Here is a 15,650-nt window from a genome sequence, read left to right on the forward strand (position 1 = left end):
TAGGATAGGACTGGACGAGAGAAGGATGGGAGATGGTTTCGAAGGGTGAGGAAGGGGGAATCAAAAACGTTTTGAGAATATAGTTCAGAAGTTTGCATTTGGTTTAGATTTCATCGCCTTATGCCAGTACAGGATTCTTTTACAGAAAACTAAAGAGCACGAAATGGCAAACTCTCAGAGAAAAGAATTCGCCCAACAAAACTGGAAGAAGAAGAATAGTGTCCGGTTCCATTTCAGTGGCACAGAAAAGATGAACGCATGAACCATTACCACTCAACAATGCCTTCAAGTGAAAGCAGTTTTACCTTGGCGTAACTAATTGTCTTCCACAGAGAGAGAGAGAGAGAGAGAGAGAGAGAGAGAGAGAGAGAGAGAGAGAGAGAGAGAGAGCTTTGAGTTCTTTCCGAATTAAATTGAAAAAGAAGCTTACCATTTCCCCCTAGTAATTAAAAAAATAAAAATAATGAAATCGCATTATCATATTACGAGGCGTGATTTTTGCTCGCGCATACATGAATGGAACATAATTTGAACTTCATATTCACGAAAAAACGGGGACGTCACACGATTTATGTGCATTAAATACGGGCTCTCTGCTTTAATGGAGGCTCTGAAGAAAGCAAAAATCACCATTCTAAGCTTTATAAAAAAAAAAGTTAATTTTATCAAAGTGAAGCCAAACTGTTAACACAAATTCGAGAAAGAACTGATCTTCATGTATGTCTATAAGGGTAGAACGGTATATTACATATAAACATACACAGCACAAGTGTTTAATGAACACACTCACATTCTCAGAAAAGGAAAACATTCAACGGACAAGCGAGCAGGTGTGTCGATCCAGACTCCTGTTGCGCAAGGCAATAAAGATTTTTTTTCCTCTCCTTGCTTGCTGCTATTACCTTCAATTTTTTGTTCTGTCTGGTGTAATAATGCTCGGCTCTTTAAACTGGGACTTATTTAATTTAATGATTCTCTATTTCAACACAATTTTACAAAGACTTGGGAACTCTGAATATGTCTAAATATCGGAGGGAAATTCAGTCCTTAAAGCACTGGCTCAGGATAGCGAGCGCATCAACTACCTTTACAAAATATATAGTATAACAGGAAACAACAGCGAGGTTTACTGGTGATCATCTAAGTTTACGCTCTTCTGCTTCTTTCTCTCTCTACAAAAATCGACCAAAGACCAAATACGTAATTCGCAAACTTAAAGCAACACAGACCTCATCAATAATCACTCGTGAGCTTCTTCTTTCGGGTTCGAAAAAAATTCTCGATAAAATTAGATCACAGGAAAATCGCCAACTCGAAGATTCCACCTACTATCTACTCAAGCTAACAACTGCATAGTGACCTCAATTTGCCTGTTTTAAACAGCTATTTCCGTCGGGATTTTACCATCTCTGTTCCAAGATTTATTTCATTTACGATAGCAAGTTCATCTATGGATTCTGAAATTGCCCTTTTGTTTTCTGTAGACAATATTCTATTTTTTTTATCCATTTTCATTTAGTAGTTTACTTTTAAATACTGCATGGGCACTTGATAAAACGACGCGTTACCAATACACCAAACGTAGAACCATAAACGTTTAGTTCGGATCCAATCAGAGAGAGAGAGAGAGAGAGAGAGAGAGAGAGAGAGAGAGAGAGAGAGAGAGATTCTTACATCTGCGAGATTCAATGCCTTTTATTGAAGACAAATGAAGGGATATCCTGACAGCTCCTACAATTAAAACGGTGAAATAATAAGAATGAAAAAAACGAATCAAGAGAAATTCTGACATCTCAGGCAAAACAACTCTATAAAGGGTTGTCTTTTTTTTTTTTTTTTTAACCATTAAGGACATATGGACGTCGGCATCCTATTCGGGCGTCCTTTGCAAGGGCCACGTCGAAGCCTGTTGACCTTTGGCTAAAGGAGGAGGAGGAGGAGGGAGGAGGAGGAGGAGGCGGCGGCGGCGGCGGCGGCGGCGGCGGAGGAGGAGGAGGAGGAGGAGGAGGAGGAGGAGGAGAAAGATAATCAAATGATCTGGATCTAGGCAAGTCCATCCATACTCGAAACAGGACCAGGGACCAGCATAAGACCTTCTCTGGATCTCGTTCCATCCAGCCGCACCTTGTCTGTCCATGATTCCATATCCGTCTGTCCAGGAATTCCACGCCCCGCTATTCACCAAACCCGGGCAGCCTCCCTCCTCGTCCTTGCCGACGGGGGAGCGGGAAAAATTCCTGACCAATAATCATAATCTTGTCGAAGTGGAAGTCAGGGGGTTCAGGCTTAAAATTCTGCGCGCCATACGATTTTATTTTATTTTTCAGTAATGACTGGATGCTGTATATATATGTATATGTATATGTATATGTATATATATATATATATATATATATATATATATACATATATATATATATATATATATATATATATATATAATAAATACAGTTGCATTCAGTCATTACTATATCTATATCTAACTATATATATTATATATATATATATATATATATATATATATATATATATATATATATATATATATATATATATATATATATATAATACTCTATCTCTTTCTCTCTCTCACTCTCTCTTTTTAGGAGCAAGGCTTCTAATTTAGTACGAGATAAGATGAAATATCCTTTTTGGAGATAGCGGGATTAAGATGTAAATATATATACATGCATACACACATACATACATACATATATATATATATATATATATATATATATATATATATATATATACTTCCTCTCTCTCTCTCCCCAGGTATAATCGCACGCAAAGGTAACCGTATTGCGGTTAACGGCACCGATTAATAAAACTCGCCAATTGCAGCGAGGTCATAATAACTTCATCCGCAATGGTTTGAGAAATTCTTGGTAAAGTATTCTGTCAAGTACAGAACGGCAACGGTGGGGAGGGTGGGGAGGGGGGAAGGGAATATACAGACATAAAATTCCGTTCTAAAAGTGCCAAGTCACCTTAAGCTTAAATGGGCTGCGATCAGGGTGTGGCTCGTGAGAAAAAAAGTATGTATAAACATTTTATATATATATATATATATATATATATATATATATATTATATATATATATATAATATATAATTTTTACTCACAGTCACATTCTTATATTAGCTAACATTAAACGATATTGTTATTATAAATATAGTTTAACCAGACCACTGATCAGATTTAAGGCTCTCACAGGGCTGGCCCGAAGGGTTAAAATAAAATGGAGTACCAGGTCTAAGCCTTAGGCCAAGCACTCTGACTAAATGATGAATGATAATGAAATAAAAAAAAAGTAAAAAGGCATATGCTTCTACATATGCTTCTACACTGGACCACCCACCCATTAGATACAATTACTCACGTTTCTATCTGCACAATTAAACATAATAAAGCAAAGTACTAATAAAAATAAGAAAAATTTAAGAAATGTCTGAGAGAGAGAGAGAGAGAGAAACTCTGTATTATTAAAAGATTACACGGTGAATTAATTGCGATGGTGAAACGAGAAAACGTTTATCTATCAATACTCCACCTCAAAGTAAAACGTTTAAAAATACAATTAATGCGAAGGAGATAAAGAAAGTATCACAAATTCACGTTCGCCTTGAAGGAAAGTGAATGTAAAAGTTTTCACGTTGTCGTACACTTTATAGCAACTCCCTTAGACCTCACGGTCACATAGACGAATAGAGAAATGCCCAGCTACGGAGAGAGAGAGAGAGAGAGAGAGAGAGAGAGAGAGAGAGAGAGAGAGACCCTATAGCCTGCCAAGTCTATCGTCGAATCTAATCTCGCGCTTTCATTGGCCAGAACCGAATGTTGTGGCTATTTTCAAGGCCAGAGACGACAATGGTGGTTCTAAAATTAAGTAATAACAACACAGACAGACAGTTGCAAGACACCGCTGTCCATCTTTTCTCACTGACCTTTTTCAAATAACTCTGAAGACAACAGATTTTATCTTGAAGGAGAACTCTGCAACACTGACGTTTTACTTCTCGCAAGACGACTTTGCAACAACGAATGGCAGTTTTTTAAAATGCAAGACAGCTGTGAAACTAGGAAACAAAACCTTCTTTGTGTGTGTGTTTTTTTTCACTTACAAGACGATTTTCTCAATACTTGGTCTTTTTCACGACTCTTCAACACCAGAAACAAAGTTTTTTTTATGTAAGACGATCCTGCAACAACGACTGTTATTTTATTGCAAGACGATTCTAAAAAAAAAAAAATGATCCCCAGCTTAATTTTCTTTAACATGCCAAACGATTCTCAACGATGGTCTTGTTCACAACGACTCTTCAACACTAGAGCAAATTTTTTTTTTATTGTAAGACGACTTTGCAATAACGAACGACCCCCCTCCCCCCGCCCCCCCCCCCCCCCCCCCCCCCCACCATTTGTATTAACTCACAAGACGACTCTCTCAGTACTTAGTAGCTCTCACGACGACGCTTCAACACCAGAGGTGAATTTTCTTATTAAAAGACGACTTTGCAACGACGTTTCTTAATTTCAAGACGATTCTAAACCTATAAAACAAAAGCTCCCCGCTTTACTTTTTTTAAACTGCAAAGATGATTATCTCAACACTAGAAGCATACTTATTATTTGCAAGAAGACTCTGCAACATTAAATACAACAATTTTAACTTCTTGCAAGATGAAAATGCCACTTGGAATATTTCTCCAGCAAGATGATTCTGAATATGTTAGCAGAACCTAACAAATCACATCATAATTCGTATTCCTTTCCGCTTTCAGAATATGAATGATCTTCGTATTTATCGTATAAATTAAATCGCTTTCAGGCAACCGACTCTGTCACTCAGTAGTTTCAGGAGAATAAGCAAAATACATTAAATTAATAAGAAGATGGGGGAGGTGCCCCCAGCCAGGAAGCAGAGTCGAATTAATATGCAAGGGAGCATGAATTAACGCCTGACTTTGGGGTGAACGCTTCGATAACTGAATTCATTTTGTTGTTAATACTAAAACCATGAGTGATATTCTGTCAGTGTTAGAAAGAGATTTATTCAGCGGTTTGTCAAAACATATTGTATTAGTCCTTTATGAAAATCAAAATCCTATCGTCGAACTAGTTTTTATTTCCAAAATCCCATCGTCGAACTCTCTGTCATTTCCAAAACGCTTATCGTCGAACTATTTATCATTTCCAAAACCCTATCGTCGAACTATTTGTCATTTCCAAAATCCCATCGTCGAACTATTTACTATTTTCAAAGTAATATGTTGCATTCTGGGAACTATGATTAAAAAAAAAAGAAAGTCGCCAGTATACTTCAAAACTAATCGAAATAACATTCATAATCTCACATATTCACGGTCTAAAGCTGCATGAATCTTTAAAAAAAAAAAAAAGCAATTTACAATGCTTCCCTGATTACAGGAGTTTCCAATTTCAGCTCCGATCTGCCTATATGCCAGAGTAATCAAACCCAGAAGCCAATTACCCTCTGCAGAAATTATATGAAACAGCTGGACGCTACGTGGAAATATATAAAGCCTCTCCACCACTCGAACCCTGAGGGCTCTCGGTTTCGTCCTTTCTGTGTAAAGGACCCACTTTGCCCTCGAGTTCTCTAGATGAGAATGCTATTACTAGAAGCCTCGTGGGCCTTTGATGTCCAAGGCTGATTTTTAATTGCAACTTCCCTTGCGATTAGAAGGAAAATGGAGAGCTTTTTAAAATAAGTAGTGCTATTGCACTATATAAGCTTTAAGAATTTATCAAGTTGCTCTTTCTCATAACACAGGTAACACTTGTCTTACTTGTCTGCCCCCCCCCCCCCCCCCCAACCCCGCTTCCTCCCTCCCTCTCCCTCTCTCTCTCTCTCTCTTTTCTCTCTCTCTCTATCTTCTCTCTCTCTCTCTCTCTCTCTCTCTCTCTCTCGTTATGCTCTATAAAATAAGCATTAGGAAAGTTAAGAAAACCTAAATTAAAGGGAGCTAACACTTAAACTTCCCAAAAGTTTAAAGTACTCAGTGAAGACAAAAAAAACATACGTGAAAACAAAGGGTCGTAGCTCAAGCCGATTGGAGAGGGCGTTGGTTAATTTCCACGCTACCGGTAACTAACCCTGGTAATTCCTCAAAATTACCACCAACCCCGGAACAATCGCCAAAAGGAAACGGTGGTAGGGCGTCTCCGACTCTTCCCGGGCAGGCTAACCCCACACTTAACGGTGTGGCATCGCGATTCTTATCTTGTTACACTCACTTCCCATCGAAGACGTTATAGCGAACACTTAACGAGCAACGGGGGAGCGAGGTTCCGTGACATTGCTGTCGGAAGTGAATGGTGAGAAAATACCTATAGTAAGAACTCTCTTGTTGGATCTTGACTAGAATTTAACCCATTTTTTTTTTCTTTTAACTGTCAGGGAAGGACTGCTTTCGCAGGCGATTCTCGGAGTCTCAGTACAGGAAATGAACCACAAAGCCTGAAATATTTACGTAAAAAACTTGACCTTACTGGACAATACGGTTTGAGAACTACGTATAATGATATAGCAAAAGTCCATCAGGATTTTTTTCCCCGATGACGGTGAATATTCGCCGCCAATATCTCCGTAACCAATGGCAGGTGCATAGCATGGCCTCCAACCAATCACGATAAGCTTCAACGATAGTGGTTGCGGATATTTACTGTCAGCTCCATAAAACAACGGAGTTAATGGCAAATATGGGTTCAAGTACCTCGACAAAATTTGACGTCTACGTTATGCTGGAACTCTCAATTTGTTGGCTGTGAAACAACGTTCGTACCCTCTTTAGAATCCACGTGATTTCGCATATTTTTCGCGGCAAATGACAGGAATTTCGAAAGTCTTGATTGATGAGGGTTTTTATTGATTGCTAACTGAAAGGCTTTCCCGTAGGAGCGTAGACCTCTCTGAAATGATTAAGCATCCGGTCCTGGAGGTGTGAGTCTCGGAAAGCAAATCAAAACCCAGATTAAACAGATTGATAACAAAGATCAATATTTGATAGTTATTGGCTTAAGCAAAGGGGTCATAAAAATGGAGAGGACAAACTATAGTGATAGGACACACAAATAAAAAATTAAATATGAAAAACCATACCAATTTGAATCGTCAGTGATGTAGATATAAATGGAATCAAATAAAAAGACCATTAACACACATCGCACAACAATTTATGCAACGCAGCGACAAAAGTTTGAATGAATAAAAAATATTCCAGCTAAACAAAGCAAGCAAACCTTTGGTACATGTAAACAAATGAAGTGCAGGGCGAAAACAAACACCAGCTTAAAACTGCACTAAGTAAAGCAAATTTTAACGGACAAAGCAAAGCAGTGTGAAAACTGCGCCGAATACACAAGTGCAGTGCAAACATGTACCTACATATTTATATACCGCTTGAAACAGAAGGGGAAAAACTACACTGGCCAAAAGACAGAGGGGGTCCACAGACACGATTCCCGTGACCCCCATCAAAGTGACATCCAAACCTGACCTGAAAACAAGGTCTGGAAGAGGGGACAAATATCAACTCCAAAAATTCCTGGAATATCTCTTACACATGCCATGTCGAAGTGCATAACCCTGGAAGCGAATTGCGGCTATCATATCTTCATTTTTATGGTAAAGTGAAAGTAACTTCCGGTCTGATCTCAATAAGCTGTAAAAAGAACTGTTGCAGGACCATTTAAAACAAAATACAATCATCTAAGCTAACTCTCACAACAAATGACAATGAAAAGTGTGACACTTTCAGAATCAAGGCCCCGTAAAACTGCAGATAATTCCGAATCTCGCTCATAACAGGACGAAGTTGAGACGATAGCTGGATACAACAAAGACCATTCACTTTTACTGTAAGAAAGTTTCAACTTTCTCGGATTCCTTTATTAACTTTCGCTCATAAAAAGACGCTTTATGATGAACGGCGACGCAGATAGATACGGTACCTACGTAAGGAATGCATCAACTGTGAAAAAATTTTAAAAAATGTCTAGGGGAAATATATAGTAGTGGCTGGAAGGCACACCAAGCGTGGTAAATAATGTACAGTTCAAAGAAAATCTAGTGACTCGGCTTTGGAGTATTTGCTACACAAGCGAACACATACAGAGAGAGAGAGAGAGAGAGAGAGAGAGAGAGAGAGAGAGAGAGAGAGAGAGAGAATCTTTTCATCATTACTTAGAGGGGGGAAAAAGGAAAGAGTGATACACGGAGCTACTCGGACAGAAGCGATTTAAAAGCTTAGCAGTCCATTTCAGGATACGCCTTTGAAAGAAAGTAAAAGAATCTCATTTTTTCGTAATTACTGAGAGAGAGAACTAGCTTGCCTTTAACTAGGAGAGAGAGAGAGAGAGAGAGAGAGAGAGAGAGAGAGAGAGAGTGAAATTCTTGTAATTTCTTAAGAGCAACCTAACCTTTCTATGAGAGAGAGAGAGAGAGAGAGAGGAGAGAGAGAGCAGAGGAGAGAGAGAGAGAGAGAGAGAGAGAGAGAGAGAGATTTTTACAATTATTCAGACATCAACAGGGAGAGAGAAAGAAATATCTCTCCTTGGAGAGAGAGAGAGAGAGAGAGAGAGAGAGAGAGAGAGAGAGAGAGAGAGAGAGAGAGTGATTTTTACAATTATTAAGACATCAACAGGGAGAGAAAGAAATATCTCTCCTTGGAGAGAGAGAGAGAGAGAGAGAGAGAGAGAGAGAGAGAGAGAGAGAGAGAGAGAGAGAGAGAGATATTCTCGTCGGAAAGCCATCCGGAAATTGAAGTCCAGAACGGATAAGGAGGATATATATGACTTTCTTACGCGAAAACACCCACAAGCAGCCCTTCCGTACGTCGGCAGACTGAACAAGATACCTTATCATCGCTTCGTCTCGCACCAATTTTGGCTACAAAGGGAGTTTATGGAAAACAAGTCTTAATAAAGGTAATTCCAACAAGTGAAGTCTACAGTCTCAGTTTTCCCTTCAAGCAATTTCGAGAAGAGAGACTTTCTCAGTCTAATTGCCTGGATTATCCATCCTTGCCTTCACCAACCCCCCAACCCTTACAATTTTTTTTCAGAATGCTGGAAAACCCTTCGGAAGCACTCCTTAAGAACGTTAAATAAATTTGGAATTATAAAATGTCAGATCTTTAAGTAATTTATATTTTTCCTAATATACAAATCTAAAGGTCTTGACATAGGATTCAGCTTCTACTATGTAAAGACCGAAGGTTTGTATTTGTGTAGGAACAATTATAGCTGAGAGGTAATTGTATATCTGTATACAGTTTCCTTAATCATTTTATCTAGAACTCATATCTTATGTACAGGAAATCCTGCAAATGCTATCTTGAGTTATATATATATATATATATATATATATATATATATATATATATAGTATATATATACTATAGTATATATATATATATATATATATATATATATATATATATATATATATATATATATATATATATATATATATATATACACAGATAAATTATATATACATATAAAATCTCCAAAGTTTCTCTCATTCAAACTTACATACACAAAACCAAAAAGAGTCTACAGATAAACAAATGGGTCATTCTACTGCATTTCACGAACTGAGCGATATTAACGAATTCATTGACTCGAATGTTCTAAAAATTGAGAGGTATTGTCTGCTGAATTGATTAACATTTGCGAGCGACCTCAATGGAAAGGGGAATGAGGGGGGGGGGAAGGGGGGGGGGGGGGGGGGGGGGGGGGAGGGGGGGGGGTGGGGGGGGGGGGGGGGGGGGGGGGGGGGGGGGTGGGGGGGGGGGGGGGGGTGGGGGGGGGGGGGGGGGGGGGGGGGGGGGGGGGTGGGGGGGGGGGGGGGGGGGGGGGGGGGGGGGGGGGGGGGGGGGGGGGGAGGGGAGAGATTCAGTATTTGGTCTCTCATAACAGTTCGATATTAATTATCCCATGTGAAATGAAAACGTGTGTGCGCGCGCCAGGTCAGCTGACGCAATCTGACCTGGGATTCGGCCACTAAAATGATTTTTCATCAGTGGTTACGACATTTCGTTCGGGACAGGTATTGAGTACGTATCATAGGAGTGCGAAATCAAAATGAGTTATTTATATTACGGCATATGTAACAGTGCGTATTAAATATATATGTACATATATAAGACGTATACACACACACACACACACACACACACACACATATATATATATATATATATATATATATATTATATAATATATATATATATATATATATATATATATATATATGACTTAAAAATGTTCTGTTACAACAGAATTCCCTCTAATAAAAGGAGCCCATTAAAAACGGCTACCTGTGGATGGATCTCTTGTTGTAAATACCGCCTTTTCTGTAACTTTTCTCATTCATTACCTACCTGAGGAGACACACAGCAGTCTCTGAAATACAGTGCTACTTATTTTCTATATTTTGGCGTTTTTATGGGCTCCTTTTATTATATATATATATATATATATATATATATATATATATATATATATACTATATATATGAAATTATTATCAACTAAAAATTCCCCCTCGGTACATATATGAAAATATATCAATTCCGAGGTAGAGCGAATTAGATATTAAAGGACATTTGTAGCTCGAATGATTTATATGAATCACGGTGATGTGATAAATATTCATATATATATATATATATATATATATAATTATATATATATATATATATATATATATATATATATATATTATATATACACACACAATGTAAGTTTGTAAGTTTCATACTCGCTGATCTTGACAGGAAGGGAAACGCCCACAACTTCTGAATCAAGTGTACTACAACAACAATAATAACTGAAAAGCAAAGCAAAATAACAACAGACGTACCCTTACGACCACAATTTTCATCCCAATATATTGCATGAAAATTTCGGGGCATAAGTCTGCAAAATGTTTACCGGTGTACCAATATGGCGTCCACGGAATTATTTCCCTTGGCGTCCGTAATCTAATCAAGGCCAAGTTTCAGGCTTATATTTACATCTAGCAAGACTGACAGATGCTTGGCCAGAGAGAGAGAGAGAGAGAGAGAGAGAGAGAGAGAGAGAGAGAGAGAGAGAGAGAGAGAGAGAGAGAGAGAGAGGTCATGTTCAACAGAGCGTTCAAGCCTTAGGCTACCATTAGTGCTAAAGCACATGGCCACTCATAACATAGATTTTTAAACACCTGTTCCGAAGAACATATTTCCAGGTCATTTTACAAAATCCTATCGACGATCTGTCCAGAGATATTAATATTCATAAGTATTACAATAAAACAATCGAATTAAAAATTTCAACCCAATAAATATTTCACTGAGCACGTTTTTTTTTAAAGGCCCCTCTGGTTTCTGTAATGCGGCAATAACGCTTTGGTGAAAGTATTCCCAGCCTTGTTTTTCTCAGGGGATATTGTTATCGTTATTATTATCGTTCCTACTGTTTTCGGGTCGTTCGCTCCGTAACAATTGTCTTGGGTAAGAGCGAGAAAGAACTAAAATCCTCAGGGGAAACTCAAGTGAAGGAAACTGATTTTCAGTCCGAGAACATCATTTGTTTATAATATCAATACTTGCAAGATGAAACGTTGAAACATCAAACAAAATAAGGAAAATGATAAAACACTGCAAAAAAGCGGGGACATCATTAAACACTGCCTCCTTTGGGACAGTCATTACTATTTGTTAGACCACACAAAAGGGGTTACGAAAGGACGAGGGAGAGACAATTATTGAGAGCATTATCATTTAAGGAAAAATCTTGCTTGCCAAAATACTACATGACAGTCGACATTCTTGCGCCTGCCATTCTAAGGTTTGTGGTGTAAATGAAATAGAGTTTACTTTAACACTGTTTTCTTTCCCATTTTCTTTATGACTGACTGACTATTCTGTGATATGATAGTATATATATATGTATATATATATATATATATATATATATATATATATATACACACACAATATATATATATATATATATATTATATATATATATGTATATAAAATACAAATATAATATCATATATATAATATATCTATATATATATATATATATTAATATAATATATTATAAAACCATGTAAGTATTATTGAATAAAATAAACCTTATTCTACTTGGAAGGTGGTGTTGAGATAGGCATGGTGGAAAGGGAGGGGGGAGGGGGATGCATGGTGCCCAGGTATTAATTCTAGGAACTAATTCCCGACCGAGTCTGATCTGTCAAATCCCAAAGCCAGGAATCCCACGAGAATCATTCTGGATTAAACAGCAGTCGAAACCGGCAGTGAATCCACTTTACCTCGATTCCACGGATTTATATTAAGATGAGAGAGATCAGGCGTAAATATGTATATAAAAAATACTGCTCTGGCTCCTAATTTGTATTTCTAGATGAGGGCATCAAATTTTCTAAGAAGATTTCAAAGTCTTGGTCCACTCTCACAATGCTGCGACATACAAAATTTACAGGTTAATTATATATATATATATATATATATATATATATATATATATATATATATATATTATATATATATATATACACGCATTTACGCTGAGTAAAATTATTCATAAAAACTTCAAAACATTCAGCAAGTATAAACTGTGCATGTCTAACATACACATACAATAAAAAAAAAAAACATATATACTGTATAAATAAGAGAATATAAATACTCAAACCATCCTGATACCAATGCATGGGCTTTCCATGCAATACTTCTAACCACAAGTACCTAAAAATGTAATACCTTCCCAACGAATATGTATACTATGACCACTATGACCGTACACAATACGCAGGGCAAAATGTCAATGCAGGCTGGTCCACCCACCTCTCACAGAGATTACAATTGATATACAGGGTGTCCATCAAGTCCCAGTACTTTTACAAGCTATAATTAAGAAGCCCCACATTAATCTCTTCTTGAGAAACGGGACAAAAATTCGAATTAGAAACAAAGAACTGAACTGTCCAATGGCAGGCGGGAGTAGCCGAGGTTTAAAGCAGATGTTGTTCGTGTTGCGAACGTAACAACGTTTACACCTGCGTCTCAGACAATGGAAGCTACGTGCAGCTTTTCGATGTAACTTACCTTTTATCAGTTCACAAGCGTGGTCCGGGAGCCCCTCAAACGAACACAGGCCACCTTATCGCTTCGGCGAACAATCCGTAGAAGCGAAATAACAGACCATGCATGTCTCTACCTTCTCAGGAAACAAAAAAGGCAGGAAATCACCGCCTGTTGTCAAAAGGGCATACGTTTCCAACACTCAATTCACAGACACCACTCGAGTTCACGTCGATTTTAATATTCCCCAAAATGCAAGGCGAGAAATACTTGACTTCCCAAACTTCCACCAAAGGTCTCTCCCAGTTCTTTTGCAGGCGCGAAATGTCTACGAAAGTGACTGGCTGGTTTAGGAGGGAAGAACGTTTCCAACCGAGACCGAGAGACGAGAAGGACCTTCGCTTTTATAAAAAGATCCTCCAAACGACACGAATCCACCAGCAGGAGCACCAGCACCAGCCACCGACAACAACACCACCACCACTAAAAGACACCTCTCGCAGAAACGGTCACAGGCAACTAACTGGTCTCTCTCTCTCTCTATCTAGCCCTGTCTCTCTCTGAACACTCCACGCGGGACCGCGGTAGACAGTCAACTCTCACTCTCATTCCCAAGGCAGCTTTAAATATCCGGGTCAGACATTGCTTAAACGAGCGCGCATCACCATCAATACGATACAGCGAATTGTTTACCTCTCGGTCGTTTCTTCTTGCCTCTTTTCTTCTAGCCGCCTCGAGAGGCAAATGTTTGGTTGTATTCTCCCTTTGCTCGTTTTCCCCGCGAACAAACAAAAGGAGAAAGATGTGGCGTTCGGTCTTTTGACACGGCATTTTTTTTTCTTTTACGATTACTCTAAATCGTCCATGGCTATTAGGAGGAGGCCACTGGTAGTAGTTGCGAAAAGGTCAGAGTGTGTTAAGAAGCCTTAAGAAAATGGGATGAGTGGCTGGAGTACGTTGTGTATTATTGTTTTTATTATTATGAATGGTTGCAGTACTGTTTTTTTTATGAATGGTTTCTATTACTATTGCTTACCAAAAAAAAAATAATAATAAATAAAATAACTTGTCAAGACTACTACTATGAATGGCCACATTCATATAGATGCACAGTACTGCAATATCATTAATTTTTTTCAGGCTGGTATTGTTTACGATGTCTCATCCCCTGATTGGTTACCAGAGACAGATTCGCCAATCAGAGCCCACCAGTGCGTCACTGAGTATCTGGCCTTCTATTTAGGAGTGGAATCCATTCAGAACTCATTTTGTTACTCCAACAAGTAAACAGTTCTCGGCATATAAGTCCTATAGATATTCGCATTCATCTTTTCACGCCGCTTTACCTGCCCTTAATCATGATCCGGATTTCCTGCTGCAGGTATCCTACCACATCCTGCTGAAGTGGAAAAGATCCTACCAGGTGTCTTCTCAAGGGCATGGGAGGGCTTATGTAAGGATGAGCTCCCTGTGCCTAACTTCATATATCCCGTAGGATGGTATAGTACCGTCAGTGCGCCTAACCCGGTGCACTGTAAGCATAACTTAAGGTACTTTGCAGCGTCCCTTCGGCCCCTACCTGCAACCCTGCAACCCTTTTAATTCCTATTACTGTCCCTCCGATCATATTCCTTTTAATTCCTCTTGTTACACCTCTCAAACTTCCTACACTCAATTTCCCTCTAAGGGCTGAATGACCTAATAAGTCCCCGGCCTAAATTGTATGAATTTTATCTAACTTCATGTACAGACTAATTACTTTTCATATTATTTCTACTCTAATGATAGCATCGAGAACAAAACCGACAATCATTTCGTTGACTGGTAATGCTATGTTTCGAAAGCTTCCCCAGCGCTCATTATCCTTCTCAGTGTTAATATTCCATCATCACTGGTCATCCACACCACTTTGATATAATTTACCAGAAAAATATAATATTCTCACCTAATAAAATCTATACAGCACAACTCATGCAAAACTTCGTATTCCTACAAACTGGAGGCAAACGATGAAACACGAAACGGCTGGAACAAAATCCTACTGTAATAGATTAAAAGTAGTAAACAGATCTTGTAGAGACCATCTTCTTCAGCAGGCTTTAAAACGACTCTCAACGAGAACTCTGGATAGAGGATGATTACCCTCCTCAACCCAGCACCCAATAGGAAAGATGCTTTCAAGTTTTCAAGGAGCAAGACACCTGATTAACCAGCTTTGAATTCCAAGAGAGTAGCGCACTCAAGCGGCAGTCTTCGAAATGTCAACGGAACCAAACAGTTTTTACCAAATGACTGGATTTGACAAATCATTAAATGCCTTTGAATTACAAGTGTGGGGTCTGCTCTCTAGCGCCAAAGGGCAATGTGCAATGTTCCCAAATTCTTGGGCCATTTCTGTGACAACTCATCAGGTCATTTTGAACATTTTCTGAGTTTTAAGTGCAACTATTTACAATATACGGGATTCAGTGAGAAATATACAATTATGTAGGAATTTCAAACTCACCTTGTGCACACAGACTGACTGTT

At 38.5% G+C, this 15,650-nt stretch overlaps 1 protein-coding gene across 5 annotated transcripts in view; it reads right to left on the bottom strand.

Annotated features, from left to right (window-relative positions):
- The window catches only part of LOC135223798 (tetraspanin-18-like), a 242,567-nt gene that overhangs the window by 82,910 nt on the left and 144,007 nt on the right, over positions 1 to 15,650 (bottom strand). The window contains exon 1 of one of the 5 annotated variants that reach the window (XM_064262617.1): positions 13,146 to 13,727. The exons of the other annotated variants lie outside the window; for them this stretch is intronic. The gene's annotated coding sequence lies outside the window, so the exon portion shown is untranslated. Of the gene's footprint in view, positions 1 to 13,145; positions 13,728 to 15,650 lie in introns of those variants that run through there. 5 annotated transcript variants of the gene reach the window in all.

Source organism: Macrobrachium nipponense, chromosome 10, assembly GCF_015104395.2.
Source record: "Macrobrachium nipponense isolate FS-2020 chromosome 10, ASM1510439v2, whole genome shotgun sequence".
NCBI classification, from domain to species: Eukaryota; Metazoa; Arthropoda; class Malacostraca; order Decapoda; family Palaemonidae; genus Macrobrachium; species Macrobrachium nipponense.